Source organism: Echinops telfairi, unplaced genomic scaffold (assembly GCF_000313985.2).
Source record: "Echinops telfairi isolate 266 unplaced genomic scaffold, ASM31398v2 ScPeMD7_7469;HRSCAF=8507_0, whole genome shotgun sequence".
NCBI classification, from domain to species: domain Eukaryota; kingdom Metazoa; phylum Chordata; class Mammalia; order Afrosoricida; family Tenrecidae; genus Echinops; species Echinops telfairi.
This window is the reverse complement of record NW_022111372.1, coordinates 66,901,214-66,913,164: the sequence shown is the minus strand read 5'-3', so window position 1 is coordinate 66,913,164 and position 11,951 is coordinate 66,901,214. Positions and strand designations below refer to the sequence as shown.

The 11,951-nt window shown below is 38.2% G+C and overlaps 1 non-coding gene across 1 annotated transcript; it reads left to right on the top strand.

The window, feature by feature from the left end:
• Nucleotides 1-10,249: 10,249 nt before the first annotated feature.
• Nucleotides 10,250-10,356, top strand: LOC115873603. The gene has a single exon (XR_004048500.1). It is a non-coding gene; the product is annotated as a U6 spliceosomal RNA (small nuclear RNA).
• Nucleotides 10,357-11,951: the final 1,595 nt, after the last annotated feature.

Genomic DNA, 11,951 nt, shown 5'->3' with positions numbered 1-11,951 from the left:
CATAGTATATTGTACCAGCATCCTGGTTATGTTCTCACCATTCAACTTCTACTGTGTTTCACTACTTCATACCAACTTTGGTAGTACAGCTCTTGCTGTGAGTCTCATGGGCTTCAGGGGCTCTCGATGCAGGAATCCTGATTCCAAAGGACACACTCCACTCCTAACTCTTCTTTCTTCATGGCAGTTTTTCCACCTCATTTCAATTCTCATTTCCAGCTCATTTAAAGTCTAGCAGAATGAAAACCTAAGACTCTTATAGGCCCTAGAGCACATAATTTACATAATCTCATCTCTGAAAAATTCTATTCATCATCTCTGCTTTATTAGCAATACTATCTAATTCTCTCGGTGGGCCACAAGCACATTATTTATGTCCCATTTATTTATTTTGTAGGAATAAGACTGTGCAGGTCTTCTAGGCAATGGTCCGTCCATACTGAAAGAATAATGTCACCCTTTGAATCATGTTACCCTGCTAAATCAGCCACCAACAATCCATCCTTCAGTAGGGTAACTCCTTACTGAGCTTGTTTCACTTCTTCACCTTCCATGTCTCCCAAACGACTTAACCCAGACCAGCTTCCATCTCCATGCTTTGATGAAAACCAGTCTAGCCAACATCATGGTGATCACCATCCTGTACAAATTCACTAGAAAGGGATATCAATGATGGTTGTACAACAATGAAGATTATAATCAATGGCACTGAATTGTACATGTAGAAATTGTGAAATTGGAAAAACAAAACTTCCTTGGGCATTTTCCATCCTTATCTCTCTAGACATCTCACAGAAATTATCTTCTTGATGCACCCTATGCAGTCCCCGTCTCTCAGTGCTCTGCTTGTGTTCTTCACCAGTCTTTCTGCTGGTTCCTTCTCATTCTTTTTTGCTAGCTCTTTCTGCAAGTTACATTAGATATTGTGAATTTAAATTTCTCATTTAAAAAAAAATCTAGCATAGATAAATGTTCCACTTTGTCTTGCCTTCGTGTATGTGGTGGAAGAAGGTTTTCATTCTAGTTTAACAGAACAAACTCACATGTATTTGCACCTTTTAGAAGACAAGGATGTCAATTTGAACATTATTTCCAAGGTAACACATTATGAAACTAATGAGGTTTATGGATATGTTAGAGATTTAAAGGTTATTTTCACAGGACCTAACAGTATAGGAGGTCTTAACAAGATTCTCTTGTGAAAAATATATATCAACTACAAGGGGAATATTATGATTAAAAAAAACAGAATCTATTTTTCCACAGTAGCAATGAAAAATGGAAAGTTTTCTCCTTGTTTTACTAAGATTTCTTGCAGCAGCAATTCGAAGAGCCTACTGCTTGAAAGCGAATGCTTGAATTCCATCCGGTAGCTCAGCAAGGAAAAGGAGCATGACTGGAAATTTGGAACTTACAATTTGAGGGATGCGAAGGAGAATGAAGTAAGATTTTTAACAAATGGAATGTAGACATACCATGTTTCCCATTTCTCTGTTACATCTCTAAATATTTGAGTCGCTCAGTCCTAAGCCCCTAACCCTGTTCTTTCTGTGTACTCCTTCCCACATGATTGTCTCTCTACCTGTGCCCTTAATCAGCTTCTCTTTGCAAGTGACTCCCAGATCTGTATCTCTAACCTGACTTCTCTTCTGGCGTCCTGACAAGTATTCTACAACTGCTTGCTTAGAAATGCCTCAAAGTTAATATATCTCAAGAAAAACTCCAAAATTTCCCCTGAAACTTTTCCTACCTCTTGACAAAGACGGGACATCACAATCTACCCAAGTTTCAAACCAGATACCTGTGAGCAATCCTTAACTCCTCTCTTTCCTCATACTCTTTTGAATATGTCTTGTAAGTCTTATCATTAATAAGTGAGAAAGTTAATTCACTACGAGCATAACTACTTTGTTAGAGGCTGAATATAATTAGCAGTAGAAAGGAAAGCCAAATCTAGCAAACAGATCTACTATTTAATGCTAAAGCTGGCTCCCAATTCTTACCACCTCGTTGATCTGCTTTGCTGAAAATCATTATATTCACTTAGAAAGATAACAGTAATTATATTCCCATCAAAGTTAACATTAGTTAATGTCAATTAATTGGAAAAACAGTTACACTGAATTTACACAAATTCTTTGAGGGTTGGAAATGCTTTTTCCAACCTTCAGAAACCTTATATCAAACATCTGGCTGTTAAATATATATCAGAAAGGCTTTTAGACTAATTTAGCTTAAAACAAATGATAAAAGTTGAAAAAAATGAAAAATAAATAAAAATAAATGAAAAAATAAGTTGAATTTTTAGTTATTGCTTTTCTGGAAAAGTCTCATAATCATATAAACATTCTAGATGTGAGTTACTTTTTAATGATCTATACAATCTGTAACCCTATTGGATTTAAACAGGTACTTAAGACACACTGAATGTGAAGTGTTTTCTTATATTTCATGTACTAGATTGTCATATTTCTTAATCAAATACACTTGTATTTTGCACCAGGTCCATCTTTATGTTGTCCTAGAGGCAAATCCAGAGTTGCCTTTCAAAAATATTAATGTGCTATCTTTAATCCCACACAAGCAGAAGATGAAAAACTTTCATTGTAGAATGCATTCATCTGCTGTGTATTGGTCCTATGCTATGTGGCTGGCACTGCACTGTTTTACACGCTTTATATCATGTAGGTTTTATAATAACCTATTGACATAGGACCTATTAGCCCATTTCACAGTTAAAATAATTAGAGAAATTTATTCATCCACCCAAGCTCTCATATAAAAGTCAAGAATGGAAACCCAAGCCTCTCTGATTCTATAGAATAGGTTCATAACAATCAAATTGTTTCTCTTTTGGTAAGGCTGATAAGTCTTTCTGATTCTGGCCAATCTAGACTTCATAGCTGGATGGACAGATTAAAGAAACTCAGCTCTCATCTTTGGGGAGCTGCAAACTAAAGATTCTCTGAATCAATAAAAAAGTCCCATAATTGTGTATATTTCTTGGACTAGGCCAGAAATGGTTCGTGGGAAGTTGGAAGCTGATACTACCTATTGATACACTTCAGATAACATTGAACACTTCTAAACTCTTTCTTACACACCACCTCAATATGGAAATGTTTCATCCTTACACTCAACAACCACCATCATCCTGCCAAAAGGGGTTTGCCCTGTGAGAATGGTTAAACTGAAGCACAAATAGTACTCACACTAGGAAACATGACATTCAGTGACATTAACTCCTGTAAGCAGCCCTGATCCACCGAGGCCCCTACAATATGTCAACCTACCTATGTGCTCCTACAGTCCTTTGAGGGAGGGTCACTCATTGAGCAGATGAAGGAAAAATCCAACCTCAGGCACTAAAGGAAAGCTTTATTGTCTAAAAAGTAAACAAGCCATAAGTTCCAGGACCAAACTCCCTGCTTCTCTCATGCACCAATTCCAGTTGACTTTTGTTGGTTGCCTCAATTACTATGTTGAAGAAAATTCTAAGGTCTATGGGAAATAGTGGGACAAATGAGTAGGGATTTCTGCCCTCAACTCAGAAAAAGAAAAAGATGGAACATGTCCTAAATATTTGTTTTTCCTGGCTTAGGCTCTGACTTTCTTTTACTACTTCTTTCATGATTCGGTCCTTCATTTTGGCCATTCAGCTGGGAAGACCAGCAAACTTGTTATACCCGGAACAATCTTGGTGTTAGCCCTGAAAGTTGTACAACTAGGCAGGAATCCATTCCTGTGGTTGTGATCCCTCTCGACTCTCTACCAAAGTAATCCAAAATGCCCCAGAGGAAGAGCGATCATCAGTGCTCCCTCATGATTTCTGCCATACCTCCCTCTCGCGTTGGCTGGCATTGAGTCATATGCTCATCGCCCAACCCCAAGTGGTGTCTTAGTCTGGTGTTAGTCACCTTTCTGCATCTCTGATTGTTGCTTGTGTTCATTTTTCTGAGAAAACATTGAGACGACTGTGTGGCAAGCACTATACTAGGTGCAAAGAATTCAAGGGAAACAAATCCGTGGATACTTTTTCTGAGCCTGCTGTATTATGCTTTCAAAATGATATCCATCCTTTCAAAAAACTAACCAGGACTAAGATGAGCCACTTGTCATCATATGCTATAAATACCCTGTCCCATCTGTCTGGCTCTTCTTCCTCTGGTTGCTCCAGCAACTGCCTTGTGTCCAGCTGCTGCCCCTACATAGTCTGGTCTACTCACCCACTGACTCAACTTCCCATCCTACACTATTGAAATGTCCAGTACCCCTTTCTTGGATAGATTAGTCTTTTCTTGTTTCAGACTGTTATGTTTTGGATGACTTTAGCAAATACGATCACTTTCTTTGTTATGCTGATGATCCTTGACCCTGAATTACTCTGAAAAGAATGGAGTCCTTAAATGGTCCCTGCAAATTTATATAGACACTTCTTATGAAAGCAAGTAAGCATGCTTCAAAAGAGAAAACAAAAGGATAAATTGTACAAAGAGAAGGCATTTATCTAACTTGCTCCCTAGCTAAGAGGGAAGCTGAAAAGGACTAAAATCCAAAAATAGGTTTCAGGAGAGTTATAGAGTTAATAATATAAGTGTTTTCTCAAGTTCTAGACCATAGATCCTCAAGTAAAATGTCAAAATAGATGATCATCAGAGGATTCCCCTCTAAAAGATGGCTATCCTTTGTAAAAATCTCCTTTTATCATGCTCAGTGCTCTGATTTCTCTTCTCCTGAATCCCGCGTCCACTTCTCCCCTCTAATTAACGTGTCATCTAGATATACCCGCGATGCCCTTCTAAATGCTGCTGATACTTGCTTCTCAGAAAGGACATATTTCTAAAATACTTCTCTCCATGATTTTCAGAGTAAGAGTCAAAATTAATAGATTTTTCAGATCAAGGATGACAAAAAAATTCCATTTTGATAAAAATGTAGCCAGTTACCATCTCTGCTACCTTGAGAAAGCTGCTCCACCTTTGCAGACACCAGTTTCTGTCAAATCAGTGGGTTGAAAAGGACCTAACATAGAAACTAGCATTTACTGACATATATCATGGATGCCTGGTAGCTTTTACTATCATACATTCTTTATCTTCCTTCTAGAAACAGAATCCCTCTAGAAGGGAGACAACCATTACAAATTGTCTGGACTGAATTTGTACTACCCAAATGGCTCTCTCTCCACGTTTTGCCTCTTCTCCCCTCCAATATTATCCTGATTTATTTAGTAAAAGATGCATCGGCCCTTTCCCAGCTGCGTCCCTAGTGAAAGGAGTGGATGACTGCTGGGTTGCTCCAAACAATATAACTCATCTTCCAGACTACAGAGCCCCCTTGGGCTTGAGCAATGAGCATGTGACCCAGTGCCAGCCAACAGGAGAGGGAGTATGCCAGAAATCACGCGGGAACACGGATGAAGATAATCGCTCTTACTCTGGATCGTGCAGGGTGAAATATGAAATTATTCTGACCCTGTGAGAAGTGTCATGACCCATGTGGAGCTTGGTAGTGAAGTCAATGGCACAAGAGATAAGAAATCAAACCTCTGAAGACACAGTATAAATGAGATCTGTCACGAGTCATTATATTTTCCTTATTATTTAAAACAATTTGAATTAAGTTTTTTAAAACTTGTAAACAAAAGAATTTTGAATCCATATAGTACCCAGACCTACCCACTCAGAACACAGCCATCCTTCAGGTGACAGTGACAACACGTCAGGGATGCTGACAAGAACCAGGGCATGGTATCCCCAAAACCTTGAAATGGTGCTTCTTTCCTTCCCCTGGGTTCCTAAACAATTTCTCCTTGTCTTCTCTAAGAGAGAGCTTGTCCCAGAGATTAGTCTCTCCACAATCACATTTTCTGAAGTATTGAATCTAGCAGTGTCAAATCCAGATCCATCCTTTGATGTTTACCTCATAAACACGTATTCCTCTTGCTTAACTCATTTGAGTTGTGAGCCTACTGCTTACAACTGAACCAGTCTAAACTATCTTCTGTATTCTAGATACTTTGCTTAGGCTTCCTATATAGTCTCTTATTTGTCACACTTAAAATGTAATATTTATTATCTCCATATTGTGCACTTGGAAATTGTGGATCAGAGAGTTAAGTGACTAATCCATGTTACACAGAAACTAAGAGTTCCTAATCTTCCAATATTTTTCTTAATCATTTTATTAAGTGGCTCCCTTCATTTCCTGGGGTTTTTCTAAATTCTCATCTTTTGAACTGACATCTAAAATCTATCAGGCAAAACAGAATTGGGCAATCTTGATGGACGACCCCACTGACACATCCCCAGGAAAGATTTCGTCAGAGGTTTAACTTGCCAACTCCTTAATAAAGTTCATAACAGCTGTGGATCGTGACAGTTTGTCACTGTCAAATTCAAGTAGTTCAGCATTACTCATATCCCTCTAAATTCAAGAGCACCTCCCGGGTGCACATTTTCCAACATTTTAAAAAGAAATGTAGGACCCCTGGTAGCACAGGGGCTATATGCTCACCTATGTGCTAAAGAAAAGATTGGCGATTCCGACTCACAATCACTGCTCCAGAGAAAGCTGTTGCAGCCATTTCCATGAAGGTTTGGTCTCAGAAACCCTATGGGGAAATTGAGTGCTTTGCTACAACGTTGCTATCGATTCCAGGGCAATAGGTTTATTATTTTGTTATTTGGGCACAGAAATGACAATGTTGGTCAACAACATTGACCTTCCACTGTGTGAAAGTAGGTGGTTTAAGGTTATCGGTAGCAACAGTTTCTAGTGTTGGTTTGAGGGTTTGGGTTTTTATTGATGGTAGTGCTGATGACAGAGGTATCTGGAAAGTCAACATTTACAACAAAGTGGGAAGAATACTACTAAAGAGAAAAAAGAACAACTCACGCTGGACCACCACGAGTAGTGTGATATATTGTGAAACCATTTCTCACTCATCAGGATAAATAAAAACCCAAGGGGAAGGTGAGCTTGGCTGCACATTTTCCCTGTGCAACTCAGTGATTACCACAGATAGTAAGCAGCATCTGGGACGGAACTTTGCTTGTTGCTGTCTTCCGAATAGATTCATTCCCTCGGGCTCCAAAAGGACAGTTAAAGAATTAGTTTGACCAATTTGACTTAGCCCTGCCTCACCCTCTCAGCTTCTGAAAATGGGTGTACTCATAGCACTCTCCACTAGTGCATCAGTTTCCTATTGCTGCCCAGACTTGATGGTTTAAACTTCCTTAAAATGACTTAAATGCCTCAAAACAAACACTTTCTTCTCGGACACTTCTGGGGTTCAAAATTAAAAACAAGTCATGAGGAGCTTAAAGGTGCTTACAGAGGTGTTCATTCTGGAGATTCTAAGAAATAATGTATGCCTCTTGTAATGTCAAGAGACAGCAGCAACACCTGGCTCCTGGCAGCATCTAATATCCGATTCCCTCATTACATAATCTTCTGACTTCGAACTTCTTGCTTTCCTTTATCAGGTTACTGCCCCTTTATCAAGTCTCATGTAATTACATTTAGAGTCCAGTGGATCATCAAGGATAGTCTCCCAATACCATGACCCTTACCTTAATCGTACATACGTAGTGAATGTTTTCCTAAAAGGTACCACTCACACATTCTGGGCATGCAGATGTTGATCTATTTGGGGCAGGATACTATTCAGCTTATTGTTGTTAGGTTCTATGGTGACGGTTCCAATGACCAGAAAACCTATGTGTATACTGAAAGGAAACACTACCCCATTCTGTCGGGTCCTCCCAATTGTTATGTTCGAGCCTATTGTGTCACTACGTCAATCATCCCCCTTTTTGTCACTGATCCTTTACATTACCAAGCAAGATGTCCTTCTCAAGACACCGGTTCCTCCTGATAACAGGTCCAAAGAACATGGGTGATGTCTCGTCGTCCTCAATTCTAAGAAGCACTCCAACCGCAACTCTTCCAAGGTAGATTTGTTCACTATTCTGGCCATCCAGAGTATTTTGGATATTCTTTGATAATGCCATAACTGATAGGCTTCAGTTTCTCTTCAGTCTTCTTTACTCATGGTCCAACATTTGCATGCATATGAGGCTGTTGGAATGAATGACCCTGTACATCAGGAGCATCTAAGTCTTCAACATGAGACCTGTTAGGGGCAGCAGATTTGCTCAGTGCAAAACATTTCTTTACCTGACTGCTGCTCCCATGGACGATTGAACACCCAAGTAAATGAAGTATTTTACACCTGCAATGTTTTCTACATGTATGATGATGTTGCTAATGGTTCAGTTGTGAGGATAATTTTTTTATGTTGAGGTATAATTAATACTAAAGGCTTTAGTCTTTTAGTTTCATAAGTAAGTGCCTCAACTCCTCTTTATTTTCAACAACCAACATTGCATCATCACATTTCATAAGTTGTTAATAAGTCTCCCACATATAGCCCGGCTGCTCAGTCTATTTGCTCAGCATCGAATAAGTGCGATGAAAGGATACAACACTGAAGCACAGATTTCCTGATTTTAAACTATGCTGTATGTTTCCCTCCATTATGTTCAAATTACTGTGTTTTGGGTCTATGTACAGGTTTTGCACAGCACAATTAAGTATTCTGTGTCCCTATCTTTGCAACACTACCCATAATTTGTCATGATACACTATCAAATGCCTTTTCTTAGTCAATGAATTCCAGAGAAATATCCTCCCAGTATTCTGTGCTTTTTGTCAAAAACCCATTGGATATTGGCAATGAATAATATTCCTCATGTTTCATCTTCTTTGGTATCAAGCTTGAATTTCCAGCAATTCCTTATTGATATACTGCTGCAATCATTTTTTAAAGTATCTTCAGCTACATTTTGTTTCCATGTGATATTAATGATGCCACTTGATAAGTTCTGCATTATGTTGGAATAGGAACAAAGATTGATCTCTTCCAGGCAGTTTCTTGGCATACATGAGTGAACACGAACAGCATGTATTCATTTGTTCAAGTATCTCAATTGGTATTCGATCAATTCCTGGAGTTTTGTTTTTCACTATTGCCTTCAGTGCAGCTTGGGCTTCTTTTAGTTACATGAGTTTTTGATCATATGCTACATCTCCAAGTGGCTGCATATCATTTTTGGCACAGTGCATCTGTGTGTTTATTCCATCTTCTTTTTTGCTTCCTACGTCATTCAATGTTTTGCCTACACGGTCCATCAATATTACAATTTGGGTTTCAATTTTTTCTTTAGTTCTTTCCTCTTGATAAATGCTGAATATATTCTTTCTATTTATTTTTCTATTTCCAGGTGTTTGTACATTTTATTATAATAGTTTACTTTGTCTTCTATGCTCTTTCATTATTTCTTTTAGTAACTATAACTTCTTTATACTCAAAATCGAATGCCAGCATTTTCTTTTCTATCTTTTTCATGGTCTTGTGCTTTCTTTTCATGCATGACATCTTTCCTGCCATACCTCCACTCAAACAGTCTTCAGTCATTAGTGTTCAATGCATCAAATCCATTCTTGAAATACTCTCTAGATGCAAGGGGGAATTTCAAGGTCGTACTTGGCTCTTACAGACCTGTTTTCATTTTCTTTAGCTTCAAATTAACTTGCATATGAGTAATTTTTCATCTGCCCTGCAGTTAACTCCTTGCTCTGTTCTGATTAATGATACTGTGAGCTTCTATGTTGTCTATATCCAGATATAGTTGAACTTATTCTTGTATGTTCCATTTGCTGGGATTCATATGTGTATTCACCCTTTATATTGTTGGGTTGGTGGACTATTTACAATGAATAAGTCAGTGGTCTTGAAAAAAAAATTGCCAGAAGATCTCTAGTGCCATGTCTATCCCCAAGATCTTATTTTCTAACAATAAACCTTTCTTCTTTGTTTCCATGTTTTACATTCCAATCACCAGTAATTACTAATGTAACTTGATTATATATTTGATCAATTCCAGACTATAGGAGTTGGTAAAAAAATCTCTAGTTTTTTTCATCTTTGGCATTAGTAGTTAGTGTGTAAATTTGAATAGAACTCATATTAACTGGTCTACCTTGTGGGCATATGGATATTATCCTATCACTGGAATATTGTACTTTTTGATAGACCCTGAAAAGTATTATTTGTCAATGAATGTGATGCCATTCCTTTTCAGTTTGTCATTCCCAGAACAGTAGACCATCTGTTGAGCTCATTCAGAATGGTTGGTTCCCATCCACTTCCGATTACTAATACCTAAGACAAGCTACTTCAGTAGTGCTATCTTTAGTAGCACATATACTAAAATTGGAACAATACAGACGAAAGTATCATGGTCCCTGCACAAGAATGACACACAAATTCCTAAAACTTTGCTATTTTTTTCACTGAATGTTAATGGACTAAATGCACCAGTAAAGAGACTGAAAGGAGCAGAATGGATAAGAAAACAAAATCCATCAATATGCTGCCTACAAGAAACACACCTCATAAACACAGACATGAACAGACTGAAAATCAGAGACTGGACAAACTCATACCAAGCAAGAAGCAACCAAAAGAAAGCAAGGGTAGCAACATTAATCTTTGAGAAAATAGACTTCAAGGTGATCAGCATAATAAGAGGCATGGATGGACACTACATAATGATTAAGGTAACAGTAGCCTAAGAAGGCATAACTATAATAGAATATATGCACCCAATGACCCTCAAAATACATCAATCAAATCCTCACAGAATTGAAAATATATATATAGATACCTCAACAGTCATGACAGGAGTCTTTAATATGCCACTCTCAGGGAAAGACAGAACAACAACTCAATAAAGACACCAAAAAGCTCAACAACACAATCAATAAATTCGACCTTATAGACATATACAGAACATTTCATGCAGAAAATATAGTATACATTCTTCTCCAACACACATAAACATAAAGAATAAATAGCACACTAGGTCACAAAGCATGCCTCATCACAGTTTTTTAAATTGAGGTCCTACAACCTATCTTATCAAAACATAATGTTATAAAATTATAAATCAATAATGAAATGAGCAGAAACATAAAGACGAAGACATAGAGACTGAGCAATCTAATACCCACATGAAAGTCCTGCAAGCTTTACTCCATCCGCATCCTCAAAGCTGTCTCTTTAAGGAGGCAGGTGAGTATCTTGCATGCCTTCCATGCAAGGTGAGGGGCTCAACTCCTGGCACTATTACTGGACAAAGTTCTGCAACTATTCCTAAAATTGTCATTGGTCAATTTTCTTTAAGTAGATTTCTAGGTCCTTCTTCCTAGTCTGTCTTAGGCTTGATGGACACGGAAACCACGGTTGGATAACCATGGATGGTCTGCTGCTATTTAAAATACTGGGGCACAGTCTCTAGCATCATTGAAAGAGGAAAGCTGCCACAGATGGACAAACTGACAGACAAGTGGTAGTTATGACAACGAAGAAGTCTGAATTCTCAATAGGCACTCAGATAGAAGGACAATATCTAAAGTTGTTGTTGCTGTTCATTTGCTGACGATCTAGAAAGTAGGAATTTATAATTAACCAAAAGAGTTTTAAACCCTAGGCAACTTTATGAAGACCCAAAGTGGCACCAACAGTTAAGCACTCAATTATAAGACTAAGGTGGGCTGTTGGAACCTACCCAGAGGCACTTTGGAAGACATGGCAATCGGCTTCTGGAACGGCATAGTCTTGCAAACTATGGGCAGCAAGTTCTACTGACGTGCACAAGGTCCCTGTGAGTTGGAATCAGCTTGATGACAACTAACAACAGATACCTTTCTAGATGCAATGAAATGGACAGACTTCTACACTTTTTCACTTATAGAAATAGGCTAATTTATAACATGAGGGAATCAGCTCAGATGCAGGAACACTAAACCTGCAATAAAACCAGATAAGTGAAGTCCCACTTAATGGCTCTGTGGGACCTTAGCTGAATCACTTACCTAAAGTA